General features: G+C 37.0%; 2 pseudogenes; both read right to left on the reverse strand.

The window, feature by feature from the left end:
- Nucleotides 1–10405: 10405 nt before the first annotated feature.
- Nucleotides 10406–15579, reverse strand: LOC137636502 (NADH-ubiquinone oxidoreductase chain 1-like; annotated as a pseudogene).
- On the reverse strand, nucleotides 12758–16896 carry LOC137636511 (uncharacterized; annotated as a pseudogene).
- Nucleotides 16897–19234: the final 2338 nt, after the last annotated feature.

Consider the following 19234-nt stretch of genomic DNA (forward strand, 5'->3'; position numbering starts at 1 on the left):
TCCTGAAATTAATTGCAAGTAACATGAAAAAAGAAAAACCTTTTAGGAAAATACTGAATAATGCTGTAACTGCAACAGTAACTACAATATAAAAAAAAGAGTTCTCTCTGGTATTGGCCACAACATTTTCATTAAAACAGCAACTAATTATCTAAGGGACAATAACTTATTGCTGACCTCAGCCTCACTCAACACTTGGCATTATGATAGCAACAAACATCAGCCTAATAAACAGATGGATCAATATGTATTGTAAAGGCAATTACAATCATGTTCAAAGTAAGAAGGGCCAGGAGAGGGCCTGCATCTGCATTTTATGGAGGCAAAGTACAGGACCAGATAAAAGAATTTAGTCAACCATTTGTCTTTACTTAGGCAACACAAGCCCTCCTCTCTCACTGTAGTAGTACAATATTGCCACAAGGTAAAGGTACTTGATTTAAAGTTGTCTTACGAATGTTTATTTGGGAACCCCTTTATTCTCCTTCGAAGGCAGCGACCTTCATTCCAACAGTGTATTCCGTTTGTTACGTGACAGCACAGGTTACAGGAGCTTAAGCACCTGTAAACACCTCCCGAGCTGTGTTGGTTTCCGGTACCACCACAGTTTCTTCCACTAAGTGGCAAGGGATCGGTCAGCATTCACGAGTACAGTACGTAACTCCCTTTCGGCCGGTCTTCCTGAACTTTTTTGGTGTTATATTCCAGTTATTCAAAAGTAACAGGGTCTGAAGCACCCAAGATGAGGCAGAAGAGAAGGAACACTAAAAAGATTAAGCAATTAATAGTCTTAAACAAAGTCCAAAAACTTGACACCTGAACTCAGCTGAGCCAAAGTCAAAGTGAGGGTTGCTCGGCTACCCAGCGATCAGTGATCACCTTATTATAAGTAACTGCAGTTTCACCTTTCCTGGTGATAATAATCATTAAAGATTCAGTGTTTGTATTAAGTGTAGGAACAAATGTCAAAACAATCCATGCTGGTGGAAAAGAAAGGAGGTTTTTCATATTCAATGGGGGACAGTCATTGACAAACTGTTCATAACCATGAACAATCTACAATTTCCAGCCAAAGCCGAAATGTTTACAGGATACTGTAATATCGCACAACGAAAAAGCCAAAATGTTTGTAATATCGCACAACAAAAAAGCCGAAATTTTTACAGGATATAGAAATATCGCATAACAAAAAGCCGAAATTTTTACATATTGTAATATCGCACAACGAAAATGCTGAAAATTTTAGCTGAATCTTGTAACAGTCATTAAACCCATTCCATATGAAATACTGTAAAACTATTGCTTAGATCTATGCTTAAAGCCTCAAATTGATTAAAAATTATTCTCATATTACTGAAAGTCATACGGATCACTGATACGTTAGCTTCAACTCCGATAACTACTTAATAACCCTGTATTGTTGAGACAAGTATCTGCAAACGCTTTCTGTAATAATTTCTTAAATACTTCATACGAACGGTTGCTACAATTTAATGAGTTTACCAGTTTAAGCGAGTCACCTCAAACAAATGAAACAAAATAGGGGACCTCTCCTGTCTAAGTTCCTCCCAGCCTGACAAGGGACTCAACAGAGTTCGGCTGGTGCTGCATGTAATAAATTCTTGTACCATTTAATTTTCCTAACAAAAGACCAAAAATTTCTGTAAAATATATAAAGTCTAAATTTCACACGTAAATTAGAGAATCGGGAAAAAACTTACTGTTAACCTTCCCGTCCTTTGCTGCCTTAACACACTGAATATGGCATCCCTCTTTGGCAATGGATGTTTTCTGGGGCCTCCTCTTCCAAACTAAGCCTGTAAAAAAAAGAAAAAAAAAACCACACACACACACACCCTCAGTATGTACAATGTCATATAGTATATTATGTACTATGCAATACATTAAACAGTTATTTCTTGCAACTGTTAATTCAAGCAAAAGTACATTTGCTGATTAACATTTACCTTAAGCATATGCATATTAGAAATTAAAAATATCAAATAGTGCAGGTACCAACTCTATTCCACGTTAACATGTCTACTGTAAGCTACATTTTATGCTAAAATAAATAAAGATTTAAACAAATCATGTCAACCAAAGCTGCCAATAAAATACTGTAATTGGAAAGGCGTCTGCGGGGTTGTGGCATCTTGGTGGGTGAACGACCAAAGCTGCCAATAAAATACTGTAATTGGAAAGGCGTCTGCGGGGTTGTGGCATCCTGGCTGGTGAACGACCAAAGCTGCCAATAAAATACTGTAATTGGAAAGGCGTCTGCGGGGTTGTGGCATCCTGGCTGGTGAACGACCAAAGCTGCCAATAAAATACTGTAATTGGAAAGGCGTCTGCGGGGTTGTGGCATCTTGGCTGGTGAACGACCAAAGCTGCCAATAAAATACTGTATTGTAATTGGAAAGGCGTCTGCGGGGTTGTGGCATCCTGGCTGGTGAACGACCAAAGCTGCCAATAAAATACTGTAATTGGAAAGGCGTCTGCGGGGTTGTGGCATCCTGGCTGGTGAACGACCAAAGCTGCCAATAAAATACTGTAATTGGAAAGGCGTCTGCGGGGTTGTGGCATCTTGGCTGGTGAACGACCAAATCTGCCAATAAAATACTGTAATTGGAAAGGCGTCTGCGGGGTTGTGGCATCCTGGCTGGTGAACGACCAAAGCTGCCAATAAAATACTGTAATTGGAAAGGCGTCTGCGGGGTTGTGGCATCCTGGCTGGTGAACGACCAAAGCTGCCAATAAAATACTGTAATTGGAAAGGCGTCTGCGGGGTTGTGGCATCCTGGCTGGTGAACGACCAAAGCTGCCAATAAAATACTGTAATTGGAAAGGCGTCTGCGGGGTTGTGGCATCCTGGCTGGTGAACGACCAAAGCTGCCAATAAAATACTGTAATTGGAAAGGCGTCTGCGGGGTTGTGGCATCCTGGCTGGTGAACGACCAAAGCTGCCAATAAAATACTGTAATTGGAAAGGCGTCTGCGGGGTTGTGGCATCTTGGCTGGTGAACGACCAAATCTGCCAATAAAATACTGTAATTGGAAAGGCGTCTGCGGGGTTGTGGCATCCTGGCTGGTGAACGACCAAAGCTGCCAATAAAATACTGTAATTGGAAAGGCATCTGCGGGGTTGTGGCATCCTGGCTGGTGAACGACCAAAGCTGCCAATAAAATACTGTAATTGGAAAGGCGTCAATTACATGTCAAAACTAGGTGGAAAAAAGGTTTTTCATATTCTACTGATGCCACCACCCTGACATGCAGACCCAAGTCTGCGAACATCAAATTACTCGCAATTTTTTCATACAGTAACCCACAAATATTCCAATATAGAGAAATCAGCCAAATTTTCACAAACAGGACCAACTGTAACAATTGTGTAAATCACTGTTTACATTTTCTCATTTAAGGAGACAACACTAATATAAACAAACAAATCAAAGATTAAACATTCACCCCCTGAAAATAGTCGTCGTCTTAAACCACCGAAAAAATCTCACTATCAATTCCAAGTTATGTTTAATGGTAGGCTATACTAGGCCTTGGTCCGATTTTTTATAAAGGCAACCTAACCATATTCACCTTTCATATTATAGGTACAAGTTCACGATAATAGCCTATTTGAAGGAATACTCCTTCACAACGAAATCAACTCTTACCTGAGAGCCCAGCTGATAAAATGTAAACATTGAGTTATTGTTGCATTCCCAGCAACCTTAATTTTCTTTCTCTAACCTTTAAATAATTTCAATGGTAGCATTTATAACAAAATAAAATTTAACTTTAGATTTTTCATTAAAAAAGCATCATTTAAATTATCCTCACTCCAATCTCACCATTTTCTGTCACATCAAACGTTCCAGGGGCAGCACAATTGTTTGATTCTTTGGCTGATTGTACAACTCAATTTAAAACTAACCTTACTTTATTCTTTTCCTTGGTGGTTCCATAATTGATGTGAGTAAAAGAAAACATTAGTAATACCATCATATGTTATATTTATTGCAAATGCTAACCTCAACACAAGTAAATGAGTTTGTTTTGATTGGTGGCGATACAAAAACAATGGTCAAGGCAGCGGGTTTAGTAAAAGCTTGATATATAGCATATGACAAAAACTCCAACTCTCGCATATCAATAAAAAATTTACTCCACTTCTCTCTCATTTCGTCAGACATGGGATCGTCCCAGTCACATCTATTGCCTTCCGAGCGACTAATTGTGATGAGCTCTCTCATTAAGACTTTTGCATTCAAAGTGAAGGGGATGATAAGCCGTAAAGGGTCATAAATCGTAGATACTTGACCAAGTACCATTCTCTTTGTTAAGTCTTTAGGTATTATCCGATTAGATGTACAGTAGGGTCCCGAATTAAGCGTGTTCGAATTACACGATTCCCCTTTTCCGCGATCGCTATTTTTCAAAAATAAATTTTCTGTATCTGCGAGGCTGTTCAAAGTTCGCGAGTCAAGCACTACAAAATGTATCAAATCTATTGTCTTTTTAAGTATATTGGTAGCCCTAAATACGGTGATTTATAATAAATGTTACAAAACAATATTAACATTACATTTCATTAACATAATTTCATAATGAATAGCCTATTTAAGGATAAAATTCCACATCAACAATGAAATCAACTGTTAACTGTGCGAGTCCAGCTGACAAAATGTAAACAGAAGTGTGGTTACGTTCTCGGCAATCTTTATCTTTCTCCAACCTTACGATAATTGTAATGGTAGTGTTAATGATGGTATATTAAAGCATCATTTTTGTTTAGTACAGTATATTTAAAAGCCTTATTTTTCCCTCTGGGCGTTCAAGGTTTTCACGAGTAGACTGGGTTCGTTTATCGGCAGTGAATAGCCTAAACTTCGGTAACGAGTCGTCAATATTTTGTCATATTTTAAACAGTATACATTTGATTTGCAAACATTGGTTTTGTAGAGTAGACGGTAAAATAAAATCTAAGAGAGAGAGAGAGAGAGAGAGAGAGAGAGAGAGAGAGAGAGAGAGAGAGAGAGAGAGAGAGAGAGAGAGATTTGATGGCAGAAATCTCTCTCTCTCTCTCTCTCTCTCTCTCTCTCTCTCTCTCTCTCTCTCCGTAAGAAATAAAACCATAGTTCACATATGGCAACTTGAGTTTAAGAATGAAATTAACATGAATATTGTTAGTTGTGGCGATCAATTCCTCGCTTCAGGGGGTACACGAAACAAAAACACGACATTCAATTACAACAGCTGATCTCTCTCTCTCTCTCTCTCTCTCTCTCTCTCTCTCTCTCTCTCTCTCTCTCTCTCTCTTACACAATACTTACAATAGATGAAGAAACCAAAATCGGTTTTCTTGAAGTGTCAATTAAATACAAAACGAAAAAATTATACCGTGTATACATCCATTTCAATCATAGCTTAAAATACGGTAACCGATTTCGTCCGCAAACCACTATTTTTTAGGAAACACCATTCTATTGCAGAAAATTTTTACTCTTTAAATGTCAATTGCGCTATAATAAAACATGTACTTATGTTGTTATATTTCGGGTGTGTTTTAAAAATCGAGTATTGCTAACTTATTTTTGTTTTACTTTTGGCTGTGATCACATCAGCTGATGTCTAGCTTCCGCGCGAATACAATAACTAAGAATTGTTTACACCATTTCTTAACTTATTCAAACCATCTATACAGTTATTACATAAACACCAATCATATTTATTGTTTAGTACTTTAAAACCATATCTCTCTCTCTCTCTCTCTCTCTCTCTCTCTCTCTCTCTCTCTCTCTCATCGAACGTTATAGCGGTAACCTAATTGTTCGGTGACTTTAAAAATAGGCCTAGTACTTTCTTCTTTTACCTTTTTTGCTTATGGATCCATAATTGAGGTGGGTACAAGTTGACTTATAACTGAAGTTAGGAAAAGTATTTTGGATATGGAAAGGACAATTATCTTTCGTAACAGTTTAGAATTATCGTAAGTTATCACTCTGTCATTAGCGGCAGTTTGCTTTTGTGGAATAAACGCATAAGGAAAAAAAAATTTCCAGCTTTGCTACGAATTTAGGAATTTATATGGATACGGTAAGTAAAACATTTGTAATAACATAATGTTTACTAAATGTTTGTAATATCATTAGTTATGACTTAGATCATGTGTGTTTAATGCATTCGTTTGTTTATTATGATCGAAGATGGAGCGTAAACAAATGGAAGGTTTCCGTTTCAGGCGGCGTCATAAAGAAAAACATTTCATAAATGGCATTCATTTCATTTATTTGAAAGTTCTAATAAAAAATAATTAGATCATTGGTAATAACAAATTCAACATATAATCTATACTTGGTAAAATTGCTGTCAATTCAAAAACACAGATGTATAAATGCGTCTGTTTCTTCGTTGTGATCAGAGATAAACGTAAACAAAACATTGGTTGTCGTTTTCTATTGTGCTTTTTAGCGTGTTTAGGAAACGCATGATATAAAATCGCCTTTATTTTGATAATTCTGGATTTTCAATCATACAACAAGCTAGTCTATAGAGTGATGGTTTTGCTATTCACCAGTTGTATTATACAATAGATATGACAAACATTAAAATTTGTCTGCATTTTGGGTCATGTTATAACGGGAAATATATGGTGTTTACACCTATCCTGGTTGTAATTTTAACCATTTTCAAGTTATTAGAACTTTAAAGTATATTAAATGTTTTATTTATTTACAAGAACAATTTGATATTATAAAGAAATACAGTATAGTACAAAGAAAGTATTGGAAATGGGTAGTAAACACATTTGAATAGGCAAATTGCTGGTTGCCATGGCCGCAATGGAATTATTTCTGTTAGTTGTGTGTTTCGAAATTCGCGATTTTCCATTTACACGAGGTCATTAATCGACCAAATTCTCGCATAATTCGGGACCCTACTGTATTTGTCTATTCCAATTTTGAAAATTCTTTTCTTGGATCTATTCAAGTCCACCTTAATCTTGAAGAATATATCTTTTCTAGGAATCCAGTGTAAACCAAGAACCTTTTCCTCACCAGCATATAACAATTTTAATTCCTTGTCTAAAGTTTGTTTGTTAGACATAATCCAATGTTTGATTTTGAAACCACCCTCATTTAACACCAAATTCATATTACCCATAAGCTTTTTAGCTTTATTTACATCTTCACAACTAAAAATATCATCATCTACATATGTATTCCTATCTATAATCTCTAAAATTAGGAAAATCTCTGTCTCCACTAAACTGAGGCGGTTGCAAAGCCTTCACCTTGACCCTTCTAACACTGAAGTCCTGTACCACATGAATATTTTTTTTTGTATTTAGACATAATCTGGACTTTCCTTCTTTCCAAACTATCAATATATTCGTCACACTCAATTAAATGTTCCTCTTTGGCACCAACCTTAATGAAGATGGAGACATACCTCTCATGACAAAATTCAACATTATCAAAAGCTTTACAGACTTCTTCATAAACCTCAGTCAGCGCTGTTGAAGTACTAGCTTGTCCAACAGTGTCCTCGAATGTTGCATTTTCTCGTGAAGGTCCTCTTGGCCTGTGCTCGGTCATTTTTAGCTTGCTGCAGTTCTTCCTCCATAACAGAGTGCCAAATGTGTTGAAATGTTGGATGTGCAGTGAAAGTCACGAAAGATGTTGCAATGCTTTTTTTATTATTACTGCATTTCAACCTGAAACATAAGTAATTCAAAATACTAAAAAAAATCCTAAATAAATATTAAGTGAAAAAACTAAAAATCACAACTTTTCTTGGAAAGTACAAACTATAACGATATAATTAAGTAATTCGAATGAACTTGAAGCATAAACATATATAGCAATGAAAAACATTAATCAAATATAGCAGTAAATTACGTGAACATAAATAGAACAGGTTCAAAAAGACAAAAGTTTATAGTTGAGAAACATAACACCATTACTCAAACGGCTCGTACCCGTCTATACTGTGAGCTGCAATTGCAAGACCATTCAAGATTCGGTGATCCTCACATATTTAGCATTGGACAATGGCCAATACCACTTACGGTTTTTTGAATATACAAGTAATTTTAAATTCGACTGAGCTTCTCGGCATCAGTGATGAAGATCACCCATGAAAAAATATGTGCAACTAATTAAACCGCAAGCCTCAAGAAAATTAAAGTTCAAGAATTTTTTCTCCACTTACATGACAACTATAGTGTCCGGATTCTATTAACCTTGGCTTCGTATCATTATTTAAGCCAACCTTCAAAGGTTTTCGCATAAACCAAAAAATACTAACCATAATAAACTCTAGGCTTAATAGTAAATTTAAAAGATGTTTTCGCTTCATCACAAATGCCAGAGCCCCACAACACAACCTCACCAAAGGAATACAAACTCAAAGCCTCAAGATTACCATTAGCACTTCAGAAAGAAAGTTCACCCCTATCTTCAGTCCCCAAAACTAATATTTTACTTAAACTACTTCCTGATAGCTTCAATAGTTTAAATGAAACAATGGTCTTGTAAGCCGTAAATGAATTTTTATTCTTGAAGCTCAGGGCTCACCCCTGGATATCAACACTTATTTTTTTATCCCTAAGACTTTTATCGATAGCTTTTTGCTTCTCCTTCCTGACTCACTCCCTGGCCAGGGGCCTAGCACTAATCATGCAAACTATCCTAATTTGTAACACAGCTACTCTTATCTCAGGAATAAGATGGTTCTCCTATATCTTATTTTTTATTTTTCTAGGGGCTACTTTAGTACTGTTTATTTACGTGGCTTCCCTGGCCTCCAACGAAATATTTAAAATTAACTTTAAACTTACCATTATTCTCTTGCTACCCCTTATAACTATCCCGGCTTTAGTTTTCTCCGAAACTCTAATTCTACCCAACAAAGAAACTCTTGAAACCTCTTTTTACTGATCCCCCCAAGAAATAACATCTATCCAATTTAAATTAAATAGTATGTATAACCCTACTTCTGCCAACCTAACGGCAGTGATCATTCTATACCTCCTCTTATCTTTAGTAATTATTGTTAAGTTAAGATCAAGATTCTTTGGCCCCCTTCGCCTCTCCTAATGGCAGCCCCAATCCGAAAATCCCACCCACTATTCAGCATCGCTAACGGAGCTTTAGTTGACCTCCCTACTCCAGCTAACATCTCTACACTTTGAAACTTCGGGTCCCTATTAGGACTCTGCTTAGTAGTCCAAATCGCAACTGGCCTCTTTTTGGCCATACACTATACGGCCGATATTACACTTGCCTTCTCTAGTGTAGCACACATTTGCCGAGATGTCAACTATGGTTGGCTACTTCGAACAACTCATGCAAACGGAGCTTCTTTTTTCTTTATCTGTCTATATAGACATATCGGCCGAGGCATCTACTACGGGTCCTTCCTTTACATGCACACCTGATCAGTAGGGGTTATCATTCTATTCTTAGTAATGGCTACCGCCTTCCTAGGCTATGTCTTACCTTGAGGACAAATATCTTTTTGAGGGGCGACTGTTATTACCAACCTAATGTCTGCCATTCCCTTTTTAGGGACTGACCTTGTCCAGTGGATCTGAGGAGGATTCGCCGTCCATAACGCCACACTCACCCGATTCTTTACTTTCCACTTTCTTCTACCCTTTATCGTAGCAGCAGCTACAATGGTCCACATTCTGTTTCTCCACCAAACCGGCTCTAATAATCCCCTAGGAGTTTCCAGTCAACTAGAAAAAGTGCCTTTCCACCCGTAATTTTCATTTAAAGACATCGTTGGATTTATAGTTATATTAATAGCCCTAATCCTTCTCACCCTTTTAAACCCCTACCTACTGAGAGACCCAGATAATTTCATCCCGGCCAACCCCCTTGTCACCCCAGCACACATTCAACCCGAATGATATTTTCTCTTCGCCTACGCAATCCTGCGGTCAATTCCTAACAAGCTTGGAGTAATTGTCCTTGTCATATCAGTCGCGATCTTATTTGTACTCCCGTTTACCCACGAACCGAAATTCCGAAGACTATCTTTCTACTCGCTTAATCAATTCATATTCTGAACCCTGGTGACTATTGTCGTCCTCTTAACATGAATTGGAGCACGACCAGTAGAAGACCCTTATATCCTCACAGGACAGATCCTCACAGGAGCATACTTTTTATTTTATCTTATCAACCTCCTCACACTACTTATTTGAGATAAACTAATAGACTGATTATTTAACTTTTAGGAAAGTAAATGTTTTGAAAGCATTTTAAAGAAGTTCGAATCTTCTAATAATCTAAATTCATCCTAAATTTGGGGCAAGCTATATTAAATTGACGTAACATAAAATTCTAGCCCCCCTGAAAAACATACAATAATTTAAAGAAATAGGTAGAAACGTCTTTCAAGTCAAATACATCAATTTATCGTACCGATAACGAGGAAGAGACCCCCGCATCCAGACAAAAAGGAAACAGATAAAGACCACTTTCAAATAAAATCCAACAGACACCAAGTTCCCCCCCAAAAACAAAATCCTAAACAACGTACTTGAAAAAAAGAATCCTAGCATACTCTGCCATGAAAATTAAAGCAAATCCCCCACCCCTATACTCTGTATTAAACCCCAAGACAAGCTCAGATTCCCCCTCTGCAAAATCAAAAGGTGTTCGGTTCCTCTCTGCTAGACAAGAAACGAATCAAAGGAACCCCAAGGGCCTAGCCACCAATATGAACCAGGAGTATCGCTGATGACTCTCAAACATATTCAAATCTAATCTCACGACTAAAAATAGCAGTCTTAAGAGAATCAAAGCCAGGCTTACTTCATAAGAAATAGTCTGTGCAACTGCCCGCAGACACCCCAAAAGTGAATACTTTGAGTTAGAAGCCCAACCTGCCCCTATGGCAGAATAAACCCAGGCCCTTATACAACAAAAAAAAACAGACCCCAAACTCAAACCTAAAAAACCCCGTCTCATAAGGCATAACTACCCAGATAGCTAAAGAAATAAATAAACTAAAAATAGGAGATAAATAATAAGGAACGAAATTTCTTAGAGTAGGGAAAGTTTGCTCTTTAGTGAACAACTTAACCGCGTCGGCGAAAGGCTGTAACAGCCCTATGTACCCCACCTTATTAGGCCCCTTCCGAACTTGAATATATCCTAAATTTTTCCGCTCTAACAAGGTAAAGAATGCCACTGCCACTAAAACCATAATTAAAAGAATTAAATATCTAATAAATTTTACTAAAACTATCACAAGTTCCGGTAGGCCCTGCTGCTTCCTCTGGTGCCTTAGATGACCACGGAGGTAGCAGCAGTAGGGGACTCAGCAGTATGAAGCTTCATCTGTGGTGGAAATGTGGGAGGTTGGGCTGTGGCACCCTAGCAGTACCAGCTGAACTCGGCTGAGTCCCTGGTTAGGCTGGAGGAACGTAGAGAGTAGAGTCCCCTTTTTTGTTTTGTTTCTTGTTGTTGTCGGCTACCCCCCAAAGTTGGGGAAGTGCCTTTGGTATAAGGAAGGATCACAAGTTTCCACGGACTTACTATTACCTATAGTCTCGACACTATTTAAACCGATTCTAAATCCGACGCATAAATCTGCCAAAGTAATATTATACTTCATCTAGAAAAGAGAAACTCTCAAAAGCCCAATCCTTTCGTACTAAGACTTAAATTGAATTGATAAAAGATAGAAACCAACCTGGCTCACACCGGTTTGAACTCAAATCATGTAAAATTTTCAAAGTCGAACAGACCCACACGGCAAGCGGCTACACCTGCATGAAATTTCAATTCAACATCGAGGTCGCAACTACTTTCTTCGATAAGAACTCTCGGAAAAAATTACGCTGTTATCCCTTAAGTAACATACTTATTATCCCTAAAAAAGGATCAGCTTATAATGATAACTATTTTATTATCAAGACAGTTACAGCTTATATCAATGTTGCCCCAACAAAATAAAAAGAGGATTTCACAACTTTTAAATATAATTTATAGTTAAAATAAACCTTTTATTAAGTTTTATAGGGTCTTATCGTCCCCTTAATTAATTTAAGCCTTTTCACCTAAAAGTCAAATTCTAATTTGAAAAAAAGACTGCTTCTCTTTTATCCAGCCGTTCATTCAAGCCTTCAATTAAAAGACTATTGATTATGCTACCTTTGCACGGTCAAATTACCGCAGCCCTTTAAAAACTCAGTGGGCAGGCTAGACTCTATACTAATAAACCACACAGCCATGTTTTTGATAAACAGGTAAAGATTATATTTGCCGAGTTCCTTTTAAACACCTAAAGTCGGTTAAAAATTTAATCCGATTTCATTTTACTTTTAAACTATAATTAAGGGATTTTGACGAAGGAAAAATCTATTTCTGGGCGAGAGACCTGTGCTGCCCAGTGAAATACTCCTAGAGCACTATTTCTAAGGAATATAACTGCTATATATTACCAGAGAAAAAAAGCATAGGAATGCCAGGTTGAACCCAGCTCGCTCACCTATATAAGGTGTCGGTATAAAATACTGGGGCGTGATAATTCACAACCAGAGGTCTCGCACTATTTAGATATCTCCTCTTCAAACTCCCCGCCACAGCGAGGTGCCGATCAACACTACTACCACTAACCCAACCCACGCCAGTGACGTCACTCCTTTATAGCACTTGTTGTTATTAAGTCCAACATGTTTTTTCTCATGTTTACCCTTGGATTTATCATTATCCGATAACTACTTAATAACCCTGAATTGTCGAGACAAAGTATCTGCAAATGCTTTCTGTAATAATTTCTTAGCTTCTTCATACGAACGGTTGCTACAATCTAATGAGTTTACCAGTTTAAGCGAGTCACCTGAAAGCTGTCTCGTAAAAAGAACATATTTAACGCGAGTACTAAGATCATACTTATTAATAGTTGCTTCGAACTCTCGCAAAAACTTCGAAATATCCTCACCTTTTCGATTACCAAATGTCGGTAAAGGTAGTTCAGGTAATTTAAGTTGTGAAATTTCAGGAACGCGAACGATCGGAAAGGGTTCCGGGCGAAAGTGACACCGTGGTCTTAAGGAGAGAGAGACACTTACTCAAACGATGGTTGATGGTCATAAACAAACCAAGTAACCCTTTCCTCACTCACCAATTCATCGCCGTTGTTGTCTTTACCTGCATTATTCCAAATTTCCTTCAAAACCTCGTTATTCACTTTGTCAAGTTTTTCTTTAAGGTCAAACAATACGTTCATATGCTCCTTAGCATCGCTTACAGATATCGAAGAATCAAACCTTTTTATGAAATTACACTTCTTGGTAACTTGCTGCCTAAGGGCTTCACGAAAACTGCGGGAAATGCTCTAAGGCGGCATTTTTCTAAGAATTTAATGAACAAATTTAAAACTTAAAGCAATATAGTGAAACATTAAGAGATACGGTATTCTGAAACATAACCAGCTCAAAGAAATTCATCAAGAAAAAACATACTCAAAGCAATGAACCTCGCAACCAATCCCATCCTCGTCACCATTTCCGAAAAGCAATTTCTGAGAGGGCAATGTAACTTAAATCAAGGAGAAGCAAAATTATAAGTAAAAAAAAATTATTCTAATTTACAATTGAACTGGAAATTTATGACAACTTACAATCCGAAGAATGACTGGCAAATACGATGATCCTGATCAGTTCAAATCTCAGAAAAACTTAGCGTGGACTTCCTCTTTCTCCGCCAGAGAACCTGCATTTGGTCCGCACTATTACCCCTTAATTTTCGAAACATCCGAAGGATCTGTAACCCATAACAGGAAACATTATAAATTGGAAACGCCAGGAGTTGCAAACATAATGTGTGCATATATGCGAAGTCTTATAAACAAAATGAACGTTTAATATTACTCTATGGAAAATACAAAACCTAGATCAATAAACGGTTTGAAAATCCTAATTTAAATGTTAATATCAAATTTAAAACTTAATAGGAGACCCTTCAGACTTTATTATATATGAGTTTGGTTGCTAGACAAAAGGTTATAAAACCGTAACTATAGTTGAAAGTTTACTAAGCAAATGCATCGTACTTAAAGCAAACCTTACCTCAACTAATAGCCAGTCATTTAGGTTCATAGAAAAGCTGTGACAAAGGTGGGGGTGATGATGGTAGTCTTCTATTTAAGCTCATGAGTAGTATTAGGTGGTCAGACGATGGCGTGATCCATGAGCGGCTAAGTCCAGAGCCACCCATCTCCCACTAATGTATGACAGCCATTGACTCTTAGCTGCAAGAAAATGTCCTCAAATTCAGGAGAACACTGCCTTGCTGCGCTTCTTACGCTGGCCTCTCGCCGACAACAGTTTTCCCAGCCTTGTGTCAAGCAGCGAACAACCTGGTATAACTTAAATACATCGCTCAAGAACGGCTTGTTTCTTTCTTTAAAATTGTCCCAAGAGGTAGTTTAAGGTATGCTAAGTAAATGCATTTGCTTTTCAAAAAAAAAAGAACCAAACCATTCCCGAGCAAACAAACATTGAAATTTACACACCCAAAAAATTCTTATAATACACAAAAAATAACGGATGTGCATTTTTCTACAGGACTAGTGTCCAATTTCAATGAAGTGAGTGGCTGCCTTAGATCCTATGAGTTATGCTGTCATAAGTTGATGACATACTTTAATGTAGTATTCAAATTTTCAAGAAAAAAAATAAAATTAAAATTATACATAACTAAATCTTGCAAATGCAACAACATGCAAAAAATATTTCTGCAAAAGATTAATCCTTTGAGATATAAAGTTTCAATTAGTAATAATACATATGAGCAAAAACTTTTTAAATCAGAAAAATATACAAGAACCAAGTACTTTGAAGTCATTTCATGAAGAAATACCAGTTACTTACACAATTTACTCTCTCATTAGTCTCGACTTCTGTACTATTAATTACCTGCACACAAATCAACTAGAACCTTTTCAGGTTTACAGTAGTTAATATCTAAAACAAGGAGAACTTTTTCACTTCAAAATCTTGCCTAACTGCTCATATTAGCATTTCCCATAAATTGATTCAAGCAGCAGGGAAACCTTTTGCGGAACTAATGAAAAATGCTGTAACCAAAATATATAAATATTTACTAACGAATGCTACAGCATCACATTATGTAACTCACGAGAAGTGCAAGGATATTTGAATATATAATTCAATAAACTCCAATCTGATAACTAAAAATTCTTGTGCAGTTAAGATTATTTTAACAAGTATAACTGCTCTGACAATACTTTAAGCTTAAATCTAATTTAGATGAGTCATTCTATTGCAGTCTACAAAATTTTCAACGTTTACTAAATATACAAACCAGAGTTCTTTGACTGAACTGCTCAATACGAGACAAGTAAGAATAGTATTTTGGCACTGCAGAGACCCTCCCACCCTCTCCACTGGATAGAAGTATTGGGACAGGGTACAGGTGCTTACAACCATTTGAAGATTTGTGTATTACTGGCAAGTACAATGCACCACCATTCTTCTTCAGAAAGAAAGAAGAGTGTGACAAGAGAATTATACAAGTGAAAGGCAGCGACTAACATCCTGACCTACAGTGAGCATGCTCTATTCACTAAGAGCACAGATAGGCTGTACAACCTTTGCAAACACAGTAACATAGAAGTTTTGAGTCATGAGGATACAATCTAACTATCGGGCATACACGGTAACAAATTGTACTCGTCACAACGATTACAGACAGAACGAGGTAGTACAATTTCTGAGCTCTTGTTAACCTGTCTGGCAACCTTCGACCATTCTTTCCTCAGCTCGCTGCTTAACGGCGTATCCCATCCAATGTCATTCTGCAAGGAATGCATAAACAATTTGCTTCGGTTTAAAACTGGTATTGAAAACCCAAAAGGATCATAATTGGAATCAATAGTACTTAAAATTAACCTTTTTGTATTAGCTTTAGGGTTTAATTCAAGTTTAAGAGTTTTAATCGTATCATTCTCTGTATTCCAATTTAGGCCAAAAAGCTTTGATTCTGATTCAGTGCAGTGTTCAAACTTATTCAATTGTTCTCTTAAGGATACAGAATTCGTAAAAAAACTCTTGTAATTCAAATCCAAATTCTCGGAACGTCGATACAGAAACGTTTAATGCCTTAAACAAAACATTATCCGCATTTGAAGTTATGGCTAAGTTATCTATGTAAGAAAGGTTATACATACTCCTTTTTATAATTTGAGTCTCTTCATCATCATCAGTTATATTATGGATCAATATGTAATAGAGGGGCTATTATTAACAAAAATGGAGAATATCTCATTCCAAAAGGCACTCATCGGAAACTATCGCTAAAAATTGAGAAATTGTTCTTAGCAATACCCTTACACCATAGAAAAAGTAACTTTCTCGTGTCCTCTTCTCTAAGTAAAAGTTGTGAAAAGGCTTTTTTCAAATCATAAGTCAGCAAATACTTTTCAAACCTTAGTAGTAGTGTTGAAATCTGCATTTTATTATTCAAATTAGCTCCTGCCATGGAACACCGATTATGGGAAAGATCTCTTTTTCTCTAACTTAAATTCGATAGAAAGACAACCCTACACTTTGTCGTGTTAGTTATTTTGGAACACGGCATTATGAGCTAAAAATGATACATCTGGATTCTCTCTAAGAAATGAGGGAAGATCTACAATACGTTAAATTACTCCATCTTCGAATAGGTTCTGTATAATTGCATCGTATTCCTTTAACCTCTCAGGTGAAAGCTTTCTTTTTTGAGAATTGAGAACTGACACTGCAAGATTATAGTTGGGCGACATTAAATGTTGTATTTCCTTCTTCCATAAAGCGGGCAAAACTAACCTACCTGTCTTAGGATCTTTCCGAATATCACTAAGAATGTTATCAATTTATTATTTTCACTGGTCAAAACAGATTCTCCAGGGTCATCTTGAGTATTCATAAGTGAAGTGAATATTGAGTCGAGGATTTAGTCAGTTGCATTCTGAATCTTTTGGTCATCAAAAAGTTCCTTCTCTTCTAGCAAAGTACTAATGTTACTATTAACGGTTAGTCAGAGACGTACCGTCAGAATTACCATCAAATTCAATACATAGCAAATTAAGGTTCTCTAAAAACAAAGAGGCACTTCCAGAAAGCATTAAACCCGACGGAGTTTCATAAAAAGTAGACGGACATTTACCATTGCAACCAAAGTCTTTCTGTACAAGTGGGAAAATATGGCTTTGATCGCTACCATGCAAGATTGGAAAATGGTCTATAGTATCAGAATCTATAAGCTTATCTGCCAGGAGATGACCCTTCTCAACCAGGGCGTCTGCTAATTTCAACCCAAGTGCCACAAATTTTGAATTAATTTCGTCTACACAAAGTGCCCTTAATGACTGCTTTCCCTAGCCAGGAACATGAATGGGAAACTCTTGTAAGTATCGTGATTCTTGACCGAATTAATTCCTTAAATCGTAAGATTCGCTTTATCCACGACTGAGCAGTTGGGAATGTCTTCCGGAGACCCTTTTACTAAGGTTGTTTGGGAACCAGGATCCTTAAACACTCTCCATGGAATTTTACAACCCGAATTCTCCACATATACGGTCCCAGTGGGGAGAATTAAATCACTAAATGCCTCTAAGCCCGTAGACATCGTTAGCAATCCGTTAGTAGTAGTTTTAACTACTTTGGTATCGGTACGTTTAGGAACAATAGCTTTATTTGCATTAGTGCCCATTTCGTCTTTAACCTTATTAGCTAAACCAAGACATAAATAAGACATGTGAAATAAATTACATTTCATACATGGCCAATTAAATTTAAAATGACGAGCTTTAGCATTATGCGAAGTTAAACCACATTTATAGCAGCCCCCAACCGATTTAAGTTTCTCGCATTTACTACCAGGACAAGGGTATTTCATACATTCACTCAATTTCTGGTCATTTGGAATTACATTATCATGGGAACACAGTGGGCAGGTCACCTTAAATTTCGAACCAGGGCACAACGAATTTGAAGAATCTTTGGAAGTAACAGACTGATACAGCATTTGACGATTGTTCAACTAAATTCCCTTTCGTTTTCTCAGAGGGGTTGGACTGAAGGTCCATAAATCTATTATTTGCTTCAAATAGGTTTCTTTCAAAGATGGTTTCGACTTGTTTGTAATAGAGACAAGCTGACTTTTAAATCCATCACACAGACTTTCCCAAAGAAAATATTGAACAAACAAATTCCCTTTATATCTAACGATCGAACCTGTTCCTCTAAGACACAAGCTTCACTTATCCACCGATAGCCATCCCTAACATTAGGATCAAGACTAAAATTGCACAAACCCTTAATTAACGAGTATTGTTGACTAAGCTTATCACTATAAGCTTCACTGAGTAGTTTCTTAGCAGATTCATAATTCAAATCTTTCAAGGCAAGGGAATCTACCGGATTCTTTGCGGGACCCGTTAATTGTTTTGAGAGATAAGAAAATTTCTCAAACATGGAAAGATCGTATTTGAAAAGACGACTTTCAAATGAATTAAATTTATGATAAGCTGCGGGGTTCCCATCAAAATAAGTATTTCTACTAGGCTAAGTTATTTTATGATAAAAATCATGTACTTCCTGCGGTGTGGAAGGAGTAGGGGTTGCTGCTGCTATAGCAGACTTTGACAAGCGAGTTAATTCCCTAGACAACCGTTTAATCGCTAACCTTATACCGTCAAGAGTACTTTTCATCAACTTCCGCCTGTTGGTGATACTGAACCGAACTCCAAAGTCTAGAATGAATCATACGAGTATCTTCTCATCAAGCGAATTTAACTCTTAAAAGATCGCCTAACTTATCAAGATAAAATTCACATTTAATAATATCCAGAGGACCCTTCTCAATACTCTTTAAAAGTCTTCGTTACAGACAGTCTCTTGCCACTCCGGATACTAACAAGTACTTTACAGTTATCATCCGACTCTCCTAAAGCTAAGAGAAGCGAGGATTGTTGTGTAGAATCAAGTTGCTCTAACTCAATAGCAGACATAATTGAAAAAGGCTTTCAGCAATAAATTTAAAATTTACCAAAATTATAATATAAATAAGCTACCACAATTAGTAGACAAAATAGGTACAATAAATACAAGAAAAATGGACTCAATTAGCTGTCGGGTTAAACTAAATACCGTGAGAAAACCGTAGGGGGTCCGGGGAAGCAGGAGGTGGAGAGAGGCCAGAGCTGAAGC

The sequence above is a fragment of the Palaemon carinicauda genome, chromosome 3 (genome assembly GCF_036898095.1).
Source record: "Palaemon carinicauda isolate YSFRI2023 chromosome 3, ASM3689809v2, whole genome shotgun sequence".
In the NCBI taxonomy this organism is placed as follows: Eukaryota; Metazoa; Arthropoda; class Malacostraca; order Decapoda; family Palaemonidae; genus Palaemon; species Palaemon carinicauda.